This window comes from Benincasa hispida, chromosome 5, assembly GCF_027475165.1.
Source record: "Benincasa hispida cultivar pf3 chromosome 5, pf3_genome.v1.1, whole genome shotgun sequence".
Classification (NCBI taxonomy): domain Eukaryota; kingdom Viridiplantae; phylum Streptophyta; class Magnoliopsida; order Cucurbitales; family Cucurbitaceae; genus Benincasa; species Benincasa hispida.
The window spans coordinates 41,464,488-41,468,611 of NC_143482.1; positions in this window are offsets into that span (position 1 = coordinate 41,464,488).

The following is a 4,124-nucleotide window of genomic DNA, read 5'->3' on the forward strand; positions in this document are numbered from 1 at the left end:
TGAACAATACAACATAGTCCAACTATGTGTGAACACCTATCGGGCCAAGAGAAGGTGTGTGGCGCCACATTGTTCAATCCCTAGAATCAGCCCTTAAGGGAGCCATCTATCTACTTACCCCTACCTCAGGAAAGGAGTGAATTCCATCTTGTGTAGCTGAGTTCCCAGCTCCCAAATAAGACGAATCCTCAAAATGGTAGGTTTGAATTGGCGACCTAGCCACTCGAACCCATACAAATCAAAGGACCGCCCTCAATGGCAGGAATTCCCAACTAACTCAGGATTGAGGTCATGTTACCGATGGTCATCCTAGTGAAGTGAAGTCTCTGTCATGAAGGTGTTATATAACGAGATGTTAACACTTCGTGGTCAGGTCTTATACAAACTCTTTGTATAGGATGCCCCTGCTCGCATGCCCCCAACACGAATGATCAGGATCAGACCATCTATGACAAGTCACAACAATTGTGACCATTTCACAAAGTGGGCCGCGTCCGTAGCGTTACGAGGATAAGTTTTCTCTCCTATATCTATATACTACAAATCATTTTGGTTATCACTCAAGACATGATCCTCTTATATGTCACGACATACATGCTTGAGTCACATACAGATAACCAGAGATTTTATGTTTATTGATTTGTGGTAAAGCAAACAAAATAATTAACCGAGCAAAATACAAGATGTGAAGTAAATATCATATATTAACAACACAAATGTTTGTGTGAAGTAAATATCATATATTAACAACACAAATTTTTGTACATACTGTTTACAAACTACAGGACACGAGACTTTAGGGCATCAACCCCAATATGAAGGCGGTCATTTGATTTGAATGAGTGAGAATGACCAGATTGTCGACTCAATAAGTCTACCATTTTGGGGATTCGTCTGATTGGGGAGATGGAAACATAGCTACACAAGATGAAATTTACTCATTCGCAATATTGGGGTAAGTAAATAAATTGCTCCCTTAAGGGCTGACCGGGGCTTGAACAATATGGTGATACACTCTCTCTTGGCCCACTAGAGGTTTGGTCATAGTTGGACTATGACTTATTGTTCATTAGAAGGATTTGTGGTACTTAAAGAGTTAGATGTAGTTACATGGGCAAAATGGTTTTGGCCCAGATGTACATACGAGCAATTTGTGAAGGGTCATCGCACTGTTGACTGGTTATGTTCAATGGACACAGATATATATATATATTTGTAGTGCCAAGAACACAACTGTTAGTCTTTAGTAGTGTGATCGACAATTAATGGAAGTTGGGTAATTTAATTAAAGGAATTTATTTAATTATTAAAGTACCATTGGAGCTTCAATCTACAGGTCCATAAGGTCCCTTCTGTAGCTCAATTGGGATTAATTGAGAATCAAATTAATTTTGGAATTTAAATTGTTCAAATTAATTGAGGGATTAATTTTATATGATATAATAACATAATGTATTTGATACATTATAATATAAAGTTTAAATTGAGAGGATATAAACATTTGAATATGATTCAAATATTAATTATATGAATTCAATTAATATATTTAATATCAATTTGATTTATATTAAATTTTATATACTAGCAAGAGAATTTTTTAACTATAGATTATATTATATTTGATATAATATAAACTATAGGTTATTCATTATATTAGATATAATATATAGTATGATGATGATAATAATAATAATAATAATAATAATAATAATAATAATAATAATAATAATAATAATAATAATAAGGGGGTTATTATATAATTATATATTGATTAAATTGAAATTATTTTAATTTAATTATATTATATTATTTGAATTTAAATAACTCCCTCCCTTTATTTCTATCGGAAACAATCGTGGGAAGTTAAGGAATACGTAGGATCTTGTTCTTGGTTGATTCTCTCTGCCATTGTCGGTAATGTATTTGGATTCAAGGATTGTGTAGGTAAAAAAAAAACACAAAACTTCTTCCCTGAAAATTTCTCTCTCAAAGAAAAGCTCTCCCTCATCCAAATAAAGTTTAGAGCCCATATGCTCATGTAATTCTCAACCCTAAGTAGAATACAGAGGAAAATCTTGTGGTGGTGACCATTTTTGTTTTTCATTCGTGAACGTTCGTGGAGAGAAGATTGTGAAGAATTATTGGCTTCAAGGGTAAGTGTGACTGAACCCTAATTTCTTCTCTAACATTTTTATTTTGCATGCTATAAATTTTTATTGAAAATTCATAATTTTATTCTCTATAATTTTTATTCTCTGTGAAACTAAAATTGGGACCGATCCTGCTTCTGCTATAGGCCTATATCTATCTATGTATATATGTATGTGTGTATCTGTGTGTGTGTATATATATATATCATAGAGATTCTCATAAAACATTCCTGACGCATGTGGTATAGTCAGCTTATTAAATATTTGTTCATATGAGGATATAAAATTACCTTATTTGTTCATATGCTTTTATAAAGAAATCACGACTTGAGATTTACTATATATGTTGATGATTTGAGTAGAAACTTCTGAAGAGATTTCAAAAGCAACGGAGTTTCTTAAGAAAGAAACTGGGATGATAAGTTTTGTCATAGCTTGCAAATAAAGCATAAAGAAAATGGAATTGCATCAAGTTATACATAAAAGATCTTTTATGGATTACGTAAATCATTGAATACTCATATGATGGTTCATTCACTCGATGTGAAAAAGATATATCATTTGATCTCAGAAAGATAATGATGAATATTAGGTCCTGAAGAACCATAATTTTTTTAGAAGTTAGTGTACTTGCACATCTTTACGAGTCAATACACTACCTGATGTAGTATTTTTAGTAATTTTGTTACCTGAATATAATGTTCCTCCAAAAGAAAGATATTAGAGTAGAGTTAAATATATATTTTATTTTATTTGAGGATTAGCTTATATGGATTTATTTTATTCTAATAAATATAACTATGATCTAATAGGTTGTGAAGATGCAGGTTATGTATCTAACCCATATGAGCTAGACCTTAAACAGGTAACTTAATACATGGAGATTTTTTTTTATTTTTTATTTTATGACAGCCTATGAAACAGATCATAATGACTAACTTTAAATCATGCTAAAATCTTGATGATTCTACGAGGCAAACCAATAGTGTTCTTATTTGAAGATGATAAGGCATAAAATAGGCGACATCACTATTCAATAAATTTCTATAGAAGATGACTTGGAAGATTTATTAACAAAGATGTTACCTACAACAACATTTGAGAAGTTAACACACTATATTTGCATGTGAAAACCAAGAGTTATATAGTGATTTTTTCATGAGGGGAAATTGTAGGGATATAATCCCGAGCGAAAGTATTAGGATCATCTTGCATTTGATTTTTTCATTTTTAAAGGAAAAAAAAACAAGCTAAACAGAACATAAATAGGATAAACAACATACTTAACATGCAATAAAAGGAGAAACAAAGGGATGAACGGTTTTTACCTTTGTAGACTCCCATAATCTTCAAAATTCCTCTTTAAAAATCGTGTTTTGGATGTTCCGAAGTTGCCTTTCCATGACCGCCCACACAATGACGGACGATAGTTAGAATTTTCTAATAACACACTAAAGATGTGGATGACAGAAAAATTGCAAAAAAACCTCTTGGAAAGATGTGTCGTGCTGCCCTTGCTCCGCACTTAACCCTCTTTTGACTTATTCTTTATCTTGGGTCAAAGTTTGATTGTTCTAAAAGTATTTTGATCTTTTTACTTCAAATTTGGCTCGTTCTACTCCAAATACTCATTTCTTACAAAATAGATAAATAAAGAATAAAGAACTCTTTTATACCAAAGAACCAATCTCTAAATAACCCAAATATAAATGAGAAACCCAACCACGACTTCGACATAAAAACTGAGAATATGCTTGAGTCAAACTCAAGAAGTCAACAATATCAATAAATTTTACCATCTCATTCATATTTTCCATGTCACCATAGTCTAATCAGCAAGTTGATTGCCATGCTAGTTTTCTATTAAGTGAACTAATGATCGAATCAGTCTAGAGATCATTTATATTTATTTATCAAGCTTCAGAGACTAAAGTATTTCTTTGAAACTATAGAGATTAAATAGACATCTAGTTG